Here is a 22,607-nt window from a genome sequence, read left to right as displayed (position 1 = left end):
AGGACCAGTGCGATCTACATGATTTAAATCACTAAAGCCCAGATTTCATCCTAGATAACCAGGTCTGATTAACAAGCTGTTTGGCTTGTGGACGTATTCAAGAAGGGGATATGAGTGAGGTGTGGAAAATGTTGTCTTGCCCATCCAGCTGAAATAAAACCAGTAACATGATGCCGCTCTTGTACTACCTGGTAGATAGCAAAGGGCCGAATGCGGCGAATGAAACTAGTAGATAGATATTGTGTGTCCTGATTCTAAAACCTTATTTATTAAAAATGCAGTTTTCAAAAACAGTTTTATATTGTATTAGTCAGAGTGGGTTACTGGCTTACAGAAACACATATAAACACACACACACACACACACACACACACACACACACACACACACGCACACACGCACACACACACGCACACACACACACACACACACACACACACACACACACACACACACACACACACACACACACACACACACCATATATATGTGTGTGTGTGTGTGTGTGTGTGTGTGTGTGTGTGTGTGTGTGTGCATTTTATATATTTGTAAATCTATAGAGAGAGAGGGAGAGAGAGAGAGAGATACTATATCAGACTGATCATGTTAGACAATACAGATAATTTTCCTATTTCTGCTGTTCTGTTAAATACAGAGAGCCCTGACAGCAGAGGCATACATTATGTTTCATTTACTCATACCAAAATTACAGAAAAGTAATTTGCACTTTGGAGTAAAATGTGCAGATGGTTTCTAAGTGCTTCTCATCCATCAGTGCCTTGAATAGATATAAGATGGTTGCTTTCTTTAAAGAAGCAGTCTGATTATTGCAGTCTGATGAAACCCTAGAGACAAAGGCCAATGAGCCAAATATTTGTTTCCAAAGTGGGAATTAAGAGCCTTCTATCATAATGTGATTGAATTCATGCTCACCCTTGGTCGAACAGCAGCCCTGCAAAAGCTCAGCACAGCTGCACTGAGACAACAAGCAGAGCTTGCTGAAACCTGGTAGCAATTTGACATTCAGATCACTGGTGTTCGCTAATGCATATTCTTGCCTGGGAATAGGCTCACTCCAGTCTTTCGAAAATGAACTCATAATAATGCAAAACGTAAGCTGAAAGATTCATTTAGCTATTCAATAATTTATATTTGAAAGAAAAGGCTCTTTTCTTCAAAAACAGTTCTTCCATTTAGGTACTCATTCGTGCTGAAATGAGTACTTGTTATGAAGTGGAACTGATGGCAGCATGCTCAGGAATCTGCACACACACACACACACACACACACACACACACACACACACACACACACACACACACACACACACACACACACACACACACACACACACACACACACACACCAGCCCTAAGATGTGTAAAGATGTTTTTTTCTTTAATGTGATATTTTACAGGTTCTGATAATGTATTCAAAGGTTCTGTATGAGTAATGATGTGGACAATAGTATAAATAAACAACACTTTATATGTATACATAATTTATTTGCAAATATATACCTATGCATGCATTTATACATTTACACACACACACACACACACACACACACACACACACACACACACACACACACACAGATCCAGAAATACACAACCTTGGCAGTTGCTTTGGGTCCACTGGATGGCAGGGGGGGGGTCCTACTGGCTGAGGGCTGCCACAACACTTAATTTCAATTAAAAAATGTAAATTAAAATTCTTCTTTAACAACATTCTTCTTTTATGTTGCATGCACATCAGCTCAGATTTGCATTCCTGCTGCTCTTTCTCTACATGTGTCAATGCAACACATTTAAACATTCCTACTACTTCTTCTTTCTGTATTCAAAATTTAAAAGCTCTTCCTGATGTGACATTCCTTCCTTTGGTAAGGTGCATGTTTGTGTGTGTGTATGTGTGTATATATAAAATGCCCTAGTTAGCAATGGCAAGTAAGTTAATTAACTTGCACAGGATCAAATCCTGACTTTGGTTACAGGAGACAAGAGCTTGAATCATACAACAACTATAAGGCTGCTCAAGGAATGTGAGGTTCACTGCATTTCCAAGGAGTTGTGAGTATCAGTACACTTTCAAGGAATTCTCAGTTTCAAGAGAAGAGATGCTTACTGTTGCTCATTTTGTTTCTGTTTTCAATGTGCAACTGGTTTGTTTAGCAAATAGCCATCAGCGTTTGTTCTATAGAATTTGAAAGCATTGACAGTAGTACAACATGTAGTATACTTGCCTTTGGTGCCAAAGGCTGTGGGTTCTTCATATCATGTAGATGGATTGCTGATATGGCCAAGTCCTTTAAGATGGGATACTCTCCTTTGGATGTGATGCCTAGTAAATATAACCTGTTTTGGCTTTCCAGCTATTCCCAATTGCAATATTACCAGCTTACCGATTCTTTTCAATGTTCCCTAGGAAATGTATTCTTCAAAGGTAACAGACATTGAATTAGTAGACAAAAGCATGAAGTGTAAAGTTGTTTGCAAGGAGCAACCTCTTCATTAGTTACAGATTTGTTTGTGCATATCGATGGATATCGGTGGACTGTAATGCCAGAAGTCTGAGTTGCTGTTTATGGTTTAAATATTCTGGAATAGGTAGTTTTGTCATTATTGGTTCATACATTTTGTTTCATTGCTTACTGTAAAAATGTTCAAAACTACAAATTTAAACATACTTTACAGGTGTTCTGTATTATACAAGAAATATAATTTAGTATAATCAGAAAAGTGAATCAAAAATATATGCATGTATGTATGGTCCTAAAAATATGTGCAAGGGGCCTATGGTTTGAAAACAGACAAAACGTAAACTTAACCCACCACTGGCCAGATGTATTTTCTTTGAATATGGGTTCCAATGCCATCTCAGTGAATGTTATTTCCAAGGGCAGTGAAGTTTACTGTTCATGCTAAGCATGTTTTCATTGGGAGACTGTATTGTTTTGGCTATCATTTTTTCTGCTATAACATTTGAAAAAAAGTTTTAATTTAGTCTAAATATCTGTAATCATCAAAGTAAGCATTTAAATAGTATGCAAACTGACAAGTTTGAATAAAGTTTATGGTAATTAGTGAGAAACATCCAAGTAATGGGACACTAGACTGGCAGGGGGAAGGGGCAGGGGCCATCATTATCCTGGCTAGGGCCCCATTTGACCATGATATGACTATGTATGCATGAGTACACACACATACACACGGACGCGCACACACACACACACACACACACACACACACACACACACACACACACACACACACAAACTCACAGTGTCAAGCAGACACAGGAAATAGTTGCAATGCATAGTCCTTTCATTTCATTTCATCTTTTCATGTGCAATTATTATTCCTCTTCCTCCACTAAGAATGGAAGCGATATTTGTCATTATTCCAGTAACATGGAATAAGTTACCATATATACCGATATATTTGTTGTTATGCTTAAAGCACTGCTGAAGGCAGCTACAGCTTTCTGTGACAGTTCAGACTTCTAAGTGAAGAAGTGATTTGCACAGCCACAAAGCATACACACACCTGAAAGCTGTAGGAATGTAAAATATGTGCACTGAATAAGTTTAATCTACAGCCCATCAATTCATGCTTAATGTAACAATGAGCATATGGCCATTATAGTATGAATTCAACATATGTGTATGATGCATGAAATCTGTTAATAATGGCATTTCGTGAGAAGATATTAATAGACTGACAAGGATTATGGCATCTGAAGTCTTGTAGTGCCATACATTCAAGCATCCACATTGCTTCATGACACACACAAAATGCTAAACAATACTCACTGAGCAGATATTAACAAAAAAAAGGAAAGCATGAATGCCGAATGGGCATTCATTATGACAGAGGCAAGATATTAAAAAAAGCTTAATCAAGTGGAAAAATATAGTCAAAAATGGATTATGGCAGAGGGTTGGTTAGTAGTGGCCTGAGAGCAAAACTCATTTAGATCTACTCCAAGGAATGCATAGATGGATGTAGCTTTGGTGGAGGAAATTGTGGTCATTACTGCTTTAATTTTTATTGAAATCAAGTCTTAGATGCGTGCATAGAATATCATTATCGCTTATTGGTGGCTGTGGGCAGTATGAGAATTACTCCCTCATGTTTCAGACAAATCTCAGAGGTGTGCACAGAAACGTAACATAGCTTGTCTAACAGAAGTAAACTGTTTAGGACCCACATAATACATTGCAATGATGTTTTTTTCTACTTTCCTGACAACCAACCATTACATAGATATACAGGTGATAATTTTTTGGTTGGCAGTTGGGCTATGGATGCATACCATTAAAAACACGAAATATGTTGCTGTATTATTTTCATTCATGATCATCACACTCTGTGCGGTGCACCAAAAGAGGCTGCAATTTGGGGTGGTCTGAAGAGGCAGTGCTCTAAATATATTTAACAACACCTACTTGAAGTATATGACTTTTGCCACTTGTGCGTTCATCTCAGTCGAACACCATATAGTACACAGAAGGTGACTATATTTTTTCCATGTTATTCAAATTCATCATTTATTTATTTATTTTGGACTGAATTAAAACTGACTTTAAACAAATATTCTTTTACTGCAACATTTATTTTCATTGTTTATGCATGCAATTTGACTGCTAGGAGACTCCCATCTTCAAGGATTTTATTAACTTAACTTGATGACAGTAAAGGAGCAGTTCAGAACAGAACAAGAAACTGCATAGAATCTGCATCTGAAAATAAATAAAGAGAAAGTAAAAAAGCACCAACCTGTATAATCCTCAGGAAACGAAGTACTGAGAGAGATATAGAAATGTTTACGTGACAAAATTACATAAAGTTCAAGTGGATAATATACTTAAAAGAAAAAGATATGAATGTGAATATAACATCACAGCTTGAGGATGCAAACCAGTCAGTTAAAGGGAGCTAAAAGGAAAGCTTGTTTTAAAGAGAAGGCACTGGAAGATTGGATGAGTTGACCTGAAATGGCAGTGGATAAGTTTATTTATGCACTAGATAGATCTACATATATAATTATGTGTATGAGGGTGTAGGGATAACTATGCAGATAACTAATAAAGCTTATTAATTAAATAATGTCCATGTTATGATTCATTTTTGCCCCTATCTATCATCAGAATGCGCATTGATAGACATGTTTTCACTTTTATTGTACAGTTACTTCACTGACTGAACTATATATCTGAAATATGCAGCAGAAAAAGAGAAGAGGCATACAATTAGAAAAGGTAACCTTGGGAAGAATGGTGATTGATCAACATAAATCACCACTTATTCATTGAAATATAATTAAAAATAAATGAAAGGATTTAGGGCTTTTATCTTGACCAATAGCAAGACTTTTTCAGAGTGAATAACTGATGTTATTCACCAGAATATTTACATGTCAATCAAACAATCACGTCATGAATTTGCATGTCTTAAATAATGTAACATCAATTTAAAGTGACTATCCATCAGAAAAAGGATGGATAAAAACATAAATATATAAATAGCTAATAGAATATGATAAAATCAGGTAGTATAACATAAAAAAAGCACTAATACTTCACAAGTGGGAAAAATATTATGAATATATAAAAAATTCATTAATACAATGTACACAATACTGACCTTCTTTAATACAGTGTTTAGAGGCAAAGTACCATTAATTCCTGGAGCAACCGAGGCATTTAGTCTCAGCTGCCGTGTAAGTTCTTTAAGTTCAAGAACTGCATGAAAGTCACCCATTAAGTCTAAAACAACTACCCTATCAATAATAAAGAACACAAACTTCTTAAAATTAGAGCACCCACTACTGTGTCTAAGAAGAGCATTTTAGACATGTTTTCCTGATATTATATGTATGCTCCTGAATGCTTTCTCTCAACCTTCTATTTGTTTTACCCACATAGAATGCATTACAAGACTTACAACTGACAATATAAAAAACATGGGTGGTATTGCAATTACACCTCCCAGGGCAGGGAATAGTTCTTGCAAAACCATCTACTACAATGTCGGGTCCTTTGTGTATAAATCTGCAAAATGTACAGAACCCACATTTTCTCATAAGGCCTTGTCCAGACATTAATTTCCTATGTACTGTATCAGGCTGCAATAGGGATTTAATATTTTTCCCCTTACTAAAAACAGTCACTGGGGCAACACCTAAAAGAGTCTTGATATCATCAGGGAATCTAATATCCCAGTTGTGCTTCACAGAATTAATATATTTGAATACATCCTTGCTGTAAGAATTGAAAACAAAGGGATGGACAAATCAAAATTATGATTGTTTCTCCTTTCAACAATGCTTCCACAAACATGATGTTCAGTTTGGGATTTAATCTTTAAAATAGGTGCAAACCAATCATTAGGGAGGCCTAGGCTACAACCTCGACCTTAACATTCCTTAACAGTTAGATAGGATATCCTCTCTCAATGGACATACAAATTAAATTATGAATCTCCTTATCAAATAAGTTCTGATCGGATATCAGTCTTAAAAGTCTCACCATTTGGCCTTTAACAACTGACCTTCTTTGATGAAATGGTGAAAATTATTAAAATGGAAATATGATAGTTGAAGTATAGCACCCATACAACAAGTTATTCTATAGAAGGATATCCAAATAATTTGTCCTATTGGTTCCTTTTGTATAAATAAACTTCAAAAATGTAGTGGAATTCTGTGACTGGGTATAAAAATGTCCCAGTTGCTCAACAGTGCCTTTCCATAAAATCAATGCACCAACTAAAAATCTGTAACAACCATGCACCAATGATAAAAAATCAGGAGTAAACACTACCTTTTCTTCCTAAATTGTTAAAACAATGTTGGTGTAAAGTGGGACTCAAGCAGTGCCCATAACCACCTCACACCTGATGAAAATATCTTCAAAATGAATACAATTTTTTCTCAGGGTTAATTCCAAGATGGTGGTAATTACTCGTGAATTTTGGGTAGCCAAAAAATGACGTTTGGTAACAAACCAATTTATCCAGGGTCATCTTTAAAAGGGGGTTAGTTAAATGTTAGTGGGAACTAAGAGGGTAAGGGGAGATGAAAGGATTAAGTGGTAATGAGGGATGATTGGAAGGAAATGAGGTAAGGGTAGGGAGGGGCTAAAAGGGCTTAGGCAAGTATAACTGGGTAAGGAATCACATTTTGGCATGAACTTGCTAAGGCAAGGTTGCATCCGAGATGACCTGTAGTTGGCTTGGAAGACAAGTAGGCCTTGGGTACGGAGGGGAGGGGCAGGTGATGGGTGAGTGAAAGGTTTCTCTCTATTGCGTGTCTGGCTGTGATGGTTGTGTTGAGTTGGTGAGGTTTGGTGGTTGTCCAGGTTTTTTATTTAACTGTGGAGGTTGTGAGGGCATTGTGGCTTTTCGGAGGCTTTATGGTGTTGGTGGCTTTTGGTTGTTTGGCTGGCTTAGGCTTTGCAGAAGCCTCTCTTATTGGGCAAATGGGAGGTTTTCATTCACTGGGGTGGTGATGTAGTGGACATATTTTGTTTGATGGTTTGTTTTCCTGTTTGGGATATTTGTCGCTACTTATGACGTGATTAGTAGGTTTTATTGTTTGTTTCACCCATTGTATTTGGGTTGCAGAAGCAGATTTCTGGGGCTGTGAGATGCCTGTGAGTGACTGCCGTTGGTCGAGCATGCAAGTGGCAAGAGTAGAGATGTGGGAGGCTTGGGTGCTTTTACTGCGCTTTCCAAAGTAATAGGCAGAATATTCATTTTCTGCATTTGTATCTTTGTCCTCCTGGTTGGCAGGCATTTGTGTTGACTGGCTTCTGCGGGTGAGAGAGGAGCAGCACATGGGAGGAGTGTCCAGTGATTGCAAGTCTGCAGCTGTATTCCTGTATAATGTTCTGGTTTTGCCCCGTATTTGTGGCGTTTCTCGCAGGGTTGTGGTTTTCGACAAATCGTTGAGGGCTGGAGTCATGATATGGACAGTCATTGAGTTTCGTACTCTGTACCCTTCAGAACATTTAGGATAATGCAATGGCTGTTATTCTATTAATCTCTAGGTTTGTAAGAGCAATATGTAAAGCGTCCCCATTTTGGGCCTTTGTGCCCCCATTGGTGATACCTTCATCTCCTTGGCATGGAAGGAAAAGAAAAAAAAATGTGTAAAATAAATGAATAATAAATTGGAAAGAACATGGAGGAAGTGGAGTTGGTGAGGCATAACTGCAGTGAATAATGACAGACTGGCCTTCTGACAAGATTCATTTCATGGGCTGTGAGGCAGCCTGCGTAATGGCCATTCATTGTGTATGTGTGGTATGGTATTGTGGCCATGGGGAGCAGGGTGGTGCAGAGCATGTCTAGCAATCATCCCCAATTTGACTAAGATGTTGGGTTGGTCCCGCTTAACCTCTTATTAAAAAAAAAAAAAAAACAATGTTGACTGAATTATGCTATGGAACATGGTGGCTGTTTTCCAAAACTACATTATTTACATATGGGGGTGGCTCATGTTTTGTGCGAGGAAGGTATATTAAAAAAATGTCTTGCAATCTTAATGTTTGAGGGGTCTTGGTTGATTGGTATCACCCGGGAGTCTTCATTGGTGGTTGATTGGGGTGGCCTCTGACAGTAAGAATATGGCACAAAAAAAAAAAAAAGGATAAACCTGGGCAACAGACACTATGATATTGGTTTGTTAAAGACTGTTTCCTGGGCTCGAGAGGGGTGGAGTAATGACTCTGCAAATGCGCTGTGTGCCTCCAATGCTTAAGCTACTAGGTGCAGAGAGGCGGTCAGGGGAGTCTATATTAGATCACTGAAACTGCATTACAGTGAATGCCATTTTGCTGACACATATAGACCGAAATCTGAAAATAGGTAAGGCTCAGGTCAGCGATTTTTTTCCCAGGGAAAAAAATCGCTTGGCCTGAGCCTCAGGTGTATGTGTGTGCACATGTGTGCTTGTGTGTGTGTGTGTGTGTGTGTGTGTGTGTGTGTGTGTGTGTGTGTGTGTGTGTGTGTGTGCGCGTGTGTGAGCGAGTGTGTGTTGTATAGGCATGTGTATCTATTATATATATGTATATGTATATATGTGTCTGTGTATATAATATATACACAGAAGGTGTATACATGTTTCGGTAATGTTGTGTGTCTAGCAGAATGGCGAAACATAGGGACTACTTTTCAGTGGTAACGTCAAGCAAAGTTATCTGGTTATTAAACACGTTAGTGAATGCACTTAAGGCTTTTGAATGTTTTTTTTTTTTTTGTTTTTGGATTCCTGTACTTAAGCGTTACAGATGAAGGTAAGGGGTTGAAGGGTCATACTTTTAACATTTGGGGAGTTGAATAGCTTGTTGATTCACTGATTGAAATTATGGGCCAGATTCAGTAGCAGTGGGGTCTGCATGTTCTCCCTGCAGCCGCATGGGTACAATGGGGTTTAACATGCTCTGTGTGAGATGGGGAGGGGTTCTGGTTTCAGGTTTATTGGATAGCCTGCTCTAAAGGGTTGAGAGGTTGGTCTGGTCCATAAAAAATTGTTCTGTCATACCTTTCATCTATAGAGATTTTCATAGAATGCCCAGAATTTGCTTCATATTTGGGGTTTGTTTTCATAGAGTTCGGGTTTTGGCAATTGGTGGCAAGGCATTAAAAACTGAAATTAGAACATAATGAGAGGCATTTCATTTTGTCACTTTATACCATTCAGAGGATATCTTGGTCCCCCTTTTTTATTTATTTTTTATATATATATATATTTATGGCTTGAGAACAATTTTGCTCTAAGAGTTTGAGAGGTATGTGTTTAGAGCTATTACTTGTGTTAGTGCTTGCAAGTTAAAGGGGAGCAAATGAGCAGAATGTGGTACACATACTAATGGCATATTAACAACTTCAGCTGGTAAGGTTAAGCAGGCTAAAATAAAAAAGGGGGGGTGAAGTGTAGGAGGGGAGCCTAAGTTTTAATTACTTTGGAAGAATGATGGGGGCAAAATGACAACTGGTGACCTTGACGGCTCTCAGTGTTAAGATATTTTGTTTTGTGGAAGTGAATTTACACTTCTTTTCTTTTACAGATCAACAGGGAATAAACACACAGAGGACAGTGTACCAGTAACTGGAGTGATGGGTAATGAGGTCATAAAAGGAGGTGTGCTGAGTCTCACCAGTTAGTAGCCTGAAGGGATGAATGTTGCTTTGATGGAATGGTGCACAAGGAGGGCACAGGTGATCTACCTTTAGGTACTTATTAATCCATGTCCTGTTGCATTATGGAGTAGTATGGAGGCTAGGAGGCTGAGGTGAGCTAAGAACAGAGTAGAGTGGGTTCACAAAATTGTTAAGGGGAGTGGAGTTGTGCACAGAGGGGGTGGAATCATGATATGGCTATTATGGACGGGTCAAATCCAACTACCCCATCCCCAAAATCCTTTCTGTGAAAGAGTTAGGTGAAGGGTTGCTGAGCAGCTAGTGCTATTTTGCTTGAAAGTGGCATCTGGGGGCAGGTATTTAGGAGGATGTATGTGATTGGGCCCCCATTATGGTTAGGTGAGGGGTGGGATAAAGCATTGTAAGGTGGGTTCATAACTTGCTGCAATGTTTTACCAATGGGTATATTTTTAGCACATCATTGGTGTGTTTTGGAGTGGTTATAACTGTGGCTGAAGGTGTTGGGTTGTGGGTATAATAATTTGGGAGGTTGTTTTATGGCAGGAATGATGATTGATATCTTGAACATTTTGGAGTCTTAATTTAATATGGTAGAGGAGTTTATGAGATCAATTAGGTTTAATTGGGGATTAGAGATTAGGGTTTACTTTGATTGTGTAAGAGGTTTGTGGGATGGGTTGTGTTGTCTGTTTGTGGAGGTGTATCAAGTGGCTTTAGGGTTAAAAGCTTGCTTCAGGGGTTTGTGGCACCTGTTTATAAGTCATACATATGATATGGTGAGGCTAGCTTACTTGGGTGTGGTTCACAGGGATGGGTGGGTGAATTTTGATGGAAAGAGTTATTTGGCAGGATTGGGAGCAAGGCAAGTTAGTTCATTTGGTTGGGAGGATGTAATTAGGACTACCTCAGTTGCATTAATGCTCAGGTTGAATGAATTAATTTGGTTAGTGGTCATTGGTTTGAAGGGTCGGGGTAGCTTGACAGGGAAGAGGGATGGACTTTGTTAATATGGGTTTGATGTGGGAATTGGTGTTGGGATAGGGAGTTCATTGGGTTATAGTTGTGGTGGCATTATGAAAGTGTAAATGTTTCCTTGTTTATATTTTGGTAGCAGGTGCTGGTGGATTATTATTATATTGATTGGAAGGAAGTTTCTTTTGGACATTAATAGAGACATTGGACAGTAAAATGGGTCAGTTAGACTTGATGGTGCAATTGATCTTGCATGGTTTTGTATGGCTTGGGATGTTTATTGTTTGGTGCATTTGTCAGGTAATGACCTGGTGAAGGGGTTTTGGGTGGGAATGACAGGTTAGAGGGGAGTGAGTACACCGAATGATACTTGGCTTAAGGCCTTTTAATGAGTGCTTAGGTTGTTGGGAGTTTGGTAGGACAGATGGGGCAACAGCCTGGTCAGGCTGGTGGTTGGGGAAGAGGACAGCCTTGCCCTATTTTGTTCCCCCCTCTGTTTGTGGAAGTTCATTTAAATGAGTTGGGAAAGTGAGCAGTTGGACACTACTTGATAAGTAAATAAGTAAGCGGAGTTAAGGATGCTGTTTATCTGGTTGGATGTTTAGTTCAATAAGTGGTAAATAAAGTGAGTAATGGGATGCTGCTTCATAAGTATAATAAGTGGGTGGAGGGAAGTACACTGCTTATTTGGTTGGGTGTGTTATTCAGTAAATGGAAAATGAAGTGAGTAGTGGGACGCTGCTTCATAAGTAAAGTAAGCAAGTAAAAGTATGGACGCTGCTTACTGGATCAGGATGAGTAAGGTCATGCTGTTTTGGTTAAGATTACATGGATGTTTATGCTGTGATTAAATTAACTATACTATGTTTCAGTTGTAATTAATATTGGTTAACAAAGTTATGTTTATAGAACTTTAATAAAGGTCGTCAAATGTCATTCGGTGTGATGTGTTTATTGAAGGGGACCGGGACAATGGGTGTTCAGGCAAAAAACTAAAAAAAAACCATTTAGTACCAAAATCATGGGGAATGACAGACAAAAGGTCTACAACATTCACTTTAATAAACAGTATGCTTTCATCAAGCTGCAACTTACTTAAAGTCTCTAAGTGATGCCACAAATCTTTTTAAGATATATGACTTTGATTGCAACACATCCTTACACTTCAAATCAATGTATTTAACCAAACATTCTGTCTTAGAACCTTTGGCTGAAACTATAAGTCTGGAGGGTGGGATCATACATACACATATATATATATATATATATATATATAATAGCAAAGATACCACCAATACCAAAAAGACCAAAAACTACAAAGAAAAAAGACTGGAGAAAAAGCAAAAAAAAAAAAAAAAAAAAGAAAAACAAATAGCAAGCAAAAAAGTAGAAAAACATTAAACAGAACATATTGGCATGAAAGATGCTACAAGATGCCATACAAGGATAGATTTACAAAAAAATAGTTACATAGTTCCACACAATCAGTTGTCAAATCCAAATGTTGAAAATACTAAACAGCTGTAGCAATTGTTGCAAAAGATAAACAGATGGTTGAGAGACTGCTGATGATATGTCAGATAGCATATCCACTATTTCGGTTAGCACCTTTTTGTTGTTGTCTTTTGCTGTTGTCTTTTTTAGGTTGCTATTATACATTCTGTTCTTATTTATGTTTTATCATGTTCTTTTTTGGTTTTGCTGGTTTCTATCTGAGCATATATGCATATATTTACATTATGATGCTATACTAATTGATAGTGCGTAGTTGGTCTTTGGTTACATACCTTGCTTCTTCTTTATCTTAGATTCTTTAAGCAGATTATTTTTTGTTTTTTTGTTTTTTTTTTTTTATTTTTTTTATGCTTTTTTCACTCTTGTATTCCTCTCCGTAACGGAATCATGTGTTGTTGTTTTTAAATTTTTTATTTGGCGCTTTGCGCTTGCTTTGTTTGTTGTTTGTCTGATGCCGGCTTGTATGAGCGTGGGCGCTACTACTTGTGAACCTTGGAAATACTGAAAATGGAAGCAATCCTGGGTTTAGAAAATTAAGGTACTTCCACTGTTCATGATCAAACTCTCCCTGCACGACTATATCAATTTAGCATATGCAATATTGATTTCATAAAGAAAAACTGCCCTATGAGTTGCTACAAAGGAAAATAATTGAAACATTTTGGTGGAATAACCAAAGCTATTCATAATAATAACTCACCCACTTTAATAGGATTTCATAACCTGTAAATGTCTATTATGTATTAAGGTGTTTAAATTAAATCTCTTTTAATTTGTCAAATTATCAGGAGAATAACTTTTCTGTTTAAAAATACTCCCATACCTTTTCAAAAAACAAAACCCAAGGGTTGGGGGGGTGGCATAAAAGTACTTTTTTTCCATTGAGACAAACAGCTTCATCAAAGGAAGTAGTTGCTTTGTCAGAATCAAATACTTTAAGGTCCATACTTCTAACAAATATTTTGACTGAATTAAGGCATCAACAATGTCCAATTTAAAACTAGGAATAAACTTGAGACCTTTTTTAAAAAACAGACTTGCAAACATCAGAAATTTCAACATTGGACAGATTATAAACTTTAAAAGAATTAACAGCTGTTGCACCAAAATCAAGACCACAACCACAAATAAACTTTATCTCCTTCTGTTTCTGCCCTTACCCCAAAAGTTCAAGTAACTGTCCCTGCACTGAGGTTTCAAATCAGCATTGAGTACATGGTTCACCTTCTATGTCAACTGGCCAAACTTTTCGACCATCGAATCGGAGGTTGGTCTAAAAAAACCCATGATAATATATATATATATATATATATATATATATATATATATATATATATGTATATATCTATCTATCTATATATATATATATATATATATATATATATATATATATATATATATATATATATATATGCCTCAGGGCTCTGTCCTGGGGCCCCTCCTGTTCGGCATATACTTCTCAGAAGTACAGGCAAGCACGGAAGGGCTGTGGCTGACTAAGTTTGCGGACGACTGCAAACTGGGTGCTATAATAGAGTTTCCGGCCGACATGGAGATCCTCCAGAAGGGCCTAACTGAGACTGATGCATGGTGTCAAAGCCATGGTCTCAAGCTAAATGCAAAAAAATGCGTAGTAATCCCCTTTGGAAAAAACAGAGTACCCGCAAACTACAACATAGGAGGTAATCCTCTGAAATTTGAAGAAGAAATAAGGGATCTAGGGACCCAAGTAGATAGTCAGCTTTCCTTTGATAACCATGTTGCCAAAGTGGTTAGAAAATCCTTCTATGTGACCCATCTGATCACGAAAGGGTTCGCATCAAGATCTAAGGATGTAATGGTGCCCCTCTACTCTTCCCTCATCAGACCCATTATTGAGTACAATGCACCAATTGGAATGTACCTGGCTAGACATCTCCAGCAGCTGGAGAGACCACAGAGGTACCTAACCAACAGGATTACTGGCCTCAAACAGTTGCCCTATGCAGCACAATTGAAAAAGCTAAGACTTTTCTCTGTTGCATACCGCTTTCTCAGAGGCAGTCTCTGTCTAACGTACAGAGCCATGTCCAACCCAAAATTGTTGAACATGCTCCATCTTAGCAAAACCAAATCTACTCGAGCTACACGCTCTAGTGATATAAACCTCAACACAACATTGAATAGAACATGCTGGAGGGATAGATTCCCTTCACAGAGACTTCCCTTACTATGGAACAGGGTCCCGATCTACATAAGACAGAGCCCCTCACTATCACACTTCAAGAGGAACCTTGATGAGTGGATGGGTAACAGAAAGTTCACACCGGGGATCATACCATCAGCACTACTAGATAGGGGTCAAGGGTACTAGCTGTTAGTACAAGGGACTAGGGAACTACTAAAGGGGCGGTGAATACCACACAACATGGCTGGGCTAATATATGCCTTCGGGCATATAGCCCAGTACCAACCTATGAACCTATGAACCTATATGAATAGATGTATAGATATATATATATATATATATATATATATATATATATATATATATATATATATATATATATATATATACATACAGAGAGAGAGTGGGAGAGAGAGAGGTAATGGCAGACATTTTATTTGTTTGTTTGTTTTCATCCTCAGTTTTTTAGCTTGTGAATCTGGGTGGTGGGGTCCAGAGCCATCATTGGCTTATCTCAGGCCCTATGTCATCCATTCCCTAATAAGTAAATAAAAAATAAAAAAAAGAATGAATGAACAAAAGGTACTTATCTTTACAAAATGAAGCAGATTAATCTGCATCTCAGAAAGGGCAGTTGCCCCCTTCACCCCACCCTAAGTTTGCCTCTGGTGGTGTACATCATGCCCAGTGTTCCCAAATGACCTTGTTACAGCTCATCATGGCAGTAAATGGGGGGAGAGGCACTCCGTTTCAGTAATTAATGGCAGTTAACTTTCATCAAGTGCAAAATTGTTCAGAATTGTATAGATTGTGATGATAACCACCACCTTTACATTTATTACTGCATATTTGTTGTGCTGTCGGTGTCTTCTCACTTCACACATTTTTTTTCTTATTACAGTGTTTTGCTTACGGACACTTCTTTGAAATTGTGAAGGACTAGTGTGAATTAGTGGAAGTTTGACTATTTATTGACTAGGTTTTTATGGACAAATAGGATGATATTATTTTACTTTTATCGGATCATTAGCTTCTTGTGTAATTATTTTTAAGCATTATTAAAAATGTTAATTGCCAAAGTAAATATTATTTTGTAAGAATTATGAAAGGTTTTGATTATTATGGCAAATGCCTAAATGTTAGAATATTTATTTCTAAGTGTATTGAATTTTGCTTTACATGTAACTTGAAAACAAAACATATTCTGTTTAAATTCTTACAATCTGTAGAACAATGATCTGAAATAATTTAATAAGCTAAAATGCCATAATTACATAATATCTGTTTACTGGTATGCATCGACTAACCTAATGCCTTCTGCCTAATTAGCTGTGCAAATGGTTCTTAGTAAAAAGAAAAGTTAAGCCTAAAACATTAGAATGTCTTCTTTTTTTTGTCTGATCAAGTACAAAGATTTGGATAATTTGCTTGCTATTTTAAATTGTGCTCTTCCTAGTTAATATTGTAAAGAATTCCCTCAATATAAGTTAATATGAAGTCAACACAAATACACATTCATATGGGAAAGGTACAGATTTGAATTTTAAATGTAGTGCAGTGAACAAGTCGACTACAAGTGCAAAAGAAAGGTGTCTGCAACCTCAGATAATGAAGTTTTACCACCCGGGTATAATATACTTAGACTTGACCGCACTACTATGAAATGGGGGGTAGCTGTATTCTACAAGTCTACAGTAAATGTTACCACAGACCCCATGCAACCACCCTATGTCAATAAAGCAGAAATACTTTCTGCCAAATTCCAAATGAGCAACATCAAATGTAAAAATATTGTCTGCTTGTACATTCCCCCAGGGAATAATACCAATACCCTTGAAGACATCCTCCACTGGTTAGCTAATAACTATCAACAAGAAACCATTGTACTTGGAGATTTTAACATTGACTGGAACACCTGCTCCTCTCAACCTCCTATCACCCATGTAAATCTGTATTGGTTTACACAGGTCATATCCACCTCCACCAGGATAGGTAAACTTAATCATAAAGAAAGTATACTAGACTGGATACTAATCGACAGCCACCCCCAAATGTATACATCAGGGACCGTCCCTAATAACCTCAGTGATCACCTTCTCACATTTATTTGTAAACACAAAACTGATAATTCCCATCAGCCCACCTATAGAACAGTAAGAAATAATAAAAGCTTTAATCCTATCAAGTTTCAGGATGAACTCAAATCATGCAATTGGTCTGCCCTAAAATACTTCCCCCTAGATGAAGCCGTTGCTTACTTTAACAATACATGCAATTGGTCTGCCCTAAAATAATTGCCTCAGATGAAGCCGTTGCTTACTTTAACAATAAATCATGCAATTGGTCTGCCCTAAAATACTTCCCCCTAGATGAAGCCGTTGCTTACTTTAACAATAAATCATGCAATTGGTCTTCCCTAAAATACTTCCCCCTAGATAAAGCCGTTGCTTACTTTAACAATAAATCATGCAATTGGTCTGCCCTAAAATACTTGCCCCTAGATGAAGCCATTGCTTACTTTAACAATAAATCATGCAATTGATCTGCCCTAAAATACTTGCCCCTAGATGAAGCCATTGCTTACTTTAACAATAAATCATGCAATTGGTCTGCCCTAAAATACTTACCCCTAGATGAAGCCGTTGCTTACTTTAACAATACATCATGCAATTGGTCTGCCCTAAAATACTTGCCCCTAGATGAAGCCGTTGCTTTCTTTAACAATACATTCCTTACCATCCTCGATTCTCATGCTCCTACTTGCTCCACTAGGGCCAAAAAAAAAAAAATCACCCCATGGCTCTCTAAAGATACCAAATCAAAAATCATAGTCAGAAATAAGCCATGGGCTACATGGCGTGCTACAAAAGCCCCTCTAGATCAAATTAAATTTTGGCAATTAAGGAATGAGACAAAAAGATCCATTTTACTAGATTAAAAAATCTACTACTTCCATATCCAGCAGGGAAACCAAAATAACCCTCAAAAGTTCTGGGCAGGTATAAATAAACTACTGCACCCAGGTCAAATCACCACTCCACCTCCCTCAGCCTCTACTGATAAACTACCATAGGATGTCGCTAACACCTTCAATAGTTTCTTTACCAAGACTATCCATGCCCTAGCTATCCAATTTCCCAGCCCTTCTTTAGCTTCCAACCAGTTTCTATATCTTTCATTCGTGCACTAATCAAAAAATTAAAACCTACTACCCTAGCTGCTGACGTTTTCCCTGCTGAATATTTGCAAAAAGCTACTGATACCATAGTGTACCCCATTTCCATTCTAATTAATCATAGCATATCAGAAGCTGCAGTCCCCTCTATATGGAAAATATCTTGTATCATACCCCTCCACAAAGGTGGTAACTCTACTGAATTGTCTAATTATAGACCCATAGCCATCTTGTCACCTCTGGCAAAAATTATGGAAAAGTGCATCCATAAACAACTTTTGTATTATCTAATGCAGAACAACCTACTGGCTAACTCTCAGCATGGCTTCAGGACACATCATATTACCACCACAGCCCTCCTCACCTTCTCCAATGCTATAAACTATAACAGGAACAATAACAAATATCCTCAGCCCTTTTTTGGATCTCTCAAAGGCTTTTGATATGGTTAACCACCATCTACTCATCTACACCCTGACAACAATGTCTCTAGGCAATCACTCACTCCAATGGTTTCAATCTTATCTGTATAATAGACAACAAGCTGTCCTATGGGAGAACAAACTATCTAACCTCCTACCCAACACACTAGGTGTCCCCCAGGGGTCTATTCTGGGACCTCTTCTGTTTTCCAGTTTTATTAATGACCTTCACACTGTCATCCCAAAGGTGCTGCGGTGGTGGTGTTGCGGTAGAGTTGTCACCTCACAGTAAGACGTTGTCCTGTTCGATTCTCAGCTAAAGCGTCTTCTGTGTGGAGACATGCGTGAATGGGCGTAACTTTGTTGAAGTTTGTGCGTCAGACCTGGCAAGTCGGTACATAAAAATCTACTGCCAATCATTAGTGTACTGGAGTTCCACTGTGGCGACCCCTAACTGGGAAAAGCCGAAAGGTACAACAACAACAACACTGTCATCCCAAAGGCAAACTGCATTCAATATGTGGATGACTCCATGCTGATCTGTGCTGCCACCTCCAAACCTGAGCTGCAGACAATTACTCAGAGTACTTTTAACTTAGTTGAAAATTGGCTTGCTGATCACTGTCTGATTTTAAATCCCAACAAAACAAAGCTCCTACTTTTCTCACCCACCCAAAGGTCCCTGGTGTTATCTCTCGCCATTAAGTCTAATAATGGTACCATAGTCTCCCCAGATGCCCACACAAAACTCCTAGGAGTTATTGCAGACAACAATCTTAAATTTGATGTGCATGTCAACAAAACTATCAGAACCATTAATAAAAAACTTGGCTCACTATATCGGATAAAACCATTTCTAACCCCACCTGCTAGGACTGCCATTGCCTGCTTCCATCTACTCTCTACCCTCGTCTATGCCTCCCCTTTATTTTCCCAATTTAAACAAAACTGAACTTAACAAACTCTCTAGCTGCTATAATCACATAGTTAGATTTGCCACTTGCCTGCCCTATAGAATACATCACTCTAAAACCCTAAAAAATCTCGGAAGGCTAGAACTACCCAAGCTGAATAAGTATAACCAACTTATAGTGGCTCATAAAGTACTTAACCAACCTGAAAATACACCTGCACTAAAAAAACATTATCTACCCTCACTCCAACCTCAGACCACTTTGCTCATCTAATAGACTGGTATTACAAACTATAAAATCCAATAACTCAGCCGGTGACTCCCTGTTCGCCAACTCTGTTGGCAAAACTTGGAACTCGCTACCTGCTGACATTACCCTAGATACTACCCTATCTCAATTCAAGAAAACTCTCCAGCAGTATTTCAAGTCTCAGTGGTTACTTCCTTGCTCCAAGCCTGACTAAATATTTAGTCTTACTAGTGTACCAATACTATTTTTTAACTGGAACTCATTTGTGTTTTAATTGTTAAGCCATATTATAAAGTTTGTGAGATTGTATAACTTATACTCCTCAACAGAGTCTGTAAATTGTGTTTAATTTGTACTATGTTAAGTTTGCTTGTGTAACTACCTTTGGAGCTTTTCTCCCTGGGCATCTGCTGAAAATAGACATGTATCCAGTCAGACTATCCTGGTCAACAAATGTAAAATAAAATAAATACAGTGTAATTCTCTGACTGTTATGTAATAGAAAAATGCATTATGTTTGGTGTGTGCCCATTTGGTTTGCGCACACATTAGTCTCCTTTATTAACTACATCAAAATGAAGACATCTAAAGATAAGAATTACCTGTACTTTGTGCCTGTGAGGTAAACATGTTAACCATTATGTCATCCCCCAACCCTTAAAAAACAACCACAGGTTCATAGTTAGTTTCTAGACAGACAGTCCTCAAGAACATAAAAGAGTGTAGCTCAAATTCCTCATTGCCCTACAGCACTGTCTGGCTAAGTGACTTACTCAAGGCCGTACAGTAGAGGAACGAAAATAGAAAGTTTCAGAACATACATCCTTGGTACAGAACGCAGTTCATTAACAAGTTACACCTTTAGTCCTCTGTATTAACTGCCAGGCTTCAAATATAGACATTATTTGTTTCTGGTATTCTTAGTATATTTGTTTATTGTGATTCTGAGGCAGCATATGTAATCTCTAATTGTGTAGTTTAGCTTACTGCTTTATATCGTGTGGGGACTATTTATGGCCTCACTTCAATTTCTGTTTTGTAATGGCTTAAACACTGAAACAACTTCATGGAAACAATTTTTATCAATAAAATAAAAACAAATAAATAAATAAATAACAACAGGCCAACATCCCACACTACTGGTGATAAAAAGAACACAGGAATAACAAAAGCAGTATTTTCTGTGACCTACTTTCAATAGGGAATCAGATACTTCTCATCTGAGACTGTCCTGGAGAGGCAACATGCAGTCAACTGGTATCAGAAGTAAATTGTATTTGTGCCCAAGGTGTTCTGACAGTTAAAGACTCATTTAAACACAGAAGAGCACCTACTGGTGTAGCTAATGGAGGGGAGTGACCAATTGGACCCTATCATTGCACTGCCTAACACAAAACATATCCATAACATAGCCACAGTGGTGACTCATGTCTATGTGAGCTATTCTTTGGACACGTTTGGCATGTCCCTGCACCCTGCTGTATCTACTCCCTGCTCTAAATGGTTCTATCCCTTATGTGTCATTACAGATTATTTGCATTATAGCCGTCTCCATCACTATTGTCCGTATACAGTTTGTCTGCCCCCCTGCTATCTCTACTCAGTTTGTTCTTGATAACCCTTTATTTCTATATCTGCTTTTATATTTTTGTTTGCTTATCCCTGCTACCTTGTCTTCTCCCTCTATCCTCATTACATCCCTTACCTAATCTTCCTCAGTATATATATATATGTATTACACAGATATACTTGTAACTATATCAATATCTGTATCTATATCTGTATATCTATCAAGAGCTATATCTAGATAGATAGATATATGAAAACACATTTTTTATCTATAAAGAAAAAATATACTATAGATTTACATCCCCATACGTTATATGTGCATCAGCTCCAAGTTGCACAACCTGGGGGAAGGGGTATTAAAATATGTTATGCAACTGAACTTTTTGAGGCTTGTGACCATGACGTGCTTGTAGCGAATGATTTTTTTAGGTTTCTTGCTTTGCTACATATGAGCTTCATCCACTGTTTTATAGCAATTACTAATTTGACCTTTATATGCTAAAACCAGCTTATATATTATAACACTGGATCCTAGTTTTGTCTTGCCACTGTTTATAGCTTTTATATTTATAATCAGTACTAATTCTATAGCTTGCTTAATGCCTTAAATGATGCATGACAGAATTGTTTAATTGTTTTCTAATCTGTCTGATTTCATATGCTTTTTTTACATCAACATACTCTGTGTCCCTTAAAACACCCAAAAATTCTGCCCTGCATTGATTATTTGTAAAAGTACATTCAACATGTGAAAAGAAACTGCACAACTTGATTAATGAGTCCTAACACTTTCCTTATCCAAGACATAATTAAAGCTTATTTTATAAGATATATTAATTTCATCATATTGCCTGTTTAGCTCATTTTCTGCATCACTTGTTTCCATTCTTCTCTTGGCAACCTTATCTCTAAAAGTGACTTCCAATTTCCTAAATTTCTTTTCTTTACAAAAATTATATTCCTTGCACTTGTTCTCCTTAAATACTCAACTGTTATGTTATTTATCATGAATCAAAATATTTTATTTATTTCTGAGCTATTTTTATCAATTAGGGTATACATTAATAATAAACTTTTTATACTGGAAAATTTGATACGTTTCCCCAAGACTGATGCTGTTATTGTTTGTGAAACATGGTTAAAGAACAATGACTGGAAACCAGTTCTGTCAGGGCATAAATGTTTTTACTGTAGCAGACATACTAACAAAATTTCAGGTGGAGGTGTTATGATAGGGATTAAAGATAGTTATGAGACCTAAGTAAAGCGTGCTTAAAATACTCCACATGGAATAAATTGTGCCGAAAATAAACGAGAACAATAGTAAAAAGTTTACGGCAAAAGAAACACAGCAGACGTAATAAATGAAAAGACAAAATGTAAAACTCATAAATGTTAATAAAATTAATAAACACAAGGGTAAGCATTTTCACTGAAAGGTGTTTCTTCAGACCC

This window comes from Protopterus annectens, chromosome 5.part1 (assembly GCF_019279795.1).
Source record: "Protopterus annectens isolate FY-2018-M chromosome 5.part1, PAN1.0, whole genome shotgun sequence".
Classification (NCBI taxonomy): domain Eukaryota; kingdom Metazoa; phylum Chordata; order Ceratodontiformes; family Protopteridae; genus Protopterus; species Protopterus annectens.
The sequence above is the reverse complement of the archived record's forward strand: the minus strand, read 5'-3'. Positions refer to the sequence as shown.